Raw genomic sequence first — 390 nt, 5'->3', positions numbered from 1 at the left:
GTGTTAGGTGATGTGAATGTGTTTTGCTGCTGCAGATCCATCTTGAAGTTATCCCTTTCCGCGCTGCCCACGATGTTTGCTCCGAGCCTCTCGTAGTAGCATCTCCTGGTTTAGTTTTAATTTTGAACAAACTCCTAACCACTAGGTTATCCTAAACTAAGGCATAGTATACCAAAGTAACTAAATATGCAGTGTGAAAGAAAAGTAACAATACATTGTATAGTAAAGAAAAAAGACAATATAACATGCTGAAAGAAGAACATAACATGCTAGGGAAGCAGTATAGCAGGCTATGAAAACAATGTAACATGCTTTTAAAATAAAATGCTGTAACGTAAATTAAACCTGTACACCTGAGAGGTTCATTGCTCCTTTAAATTTAGCTATTAT

The sequence above is a fragment of the Phalaenopsis equestris genome, unplaced genomic scaffold, assembly GCF_001263595.1.
Source record: "Phalaenopsis equestris unplaced genomic scaffold, ASM126359v1 Scaffold000787, whole genome shotgun sequence".
Lineage (NCBI taxonomy): Eukaryota > Viridiplantae > Streptophyta > Magnoliopsida > Asparagales > Orchidaceae > Phalaenopsis > Phalaenopsis equestris.
This window is presented reverse-complemented; position numbering follows the sequence as displayed.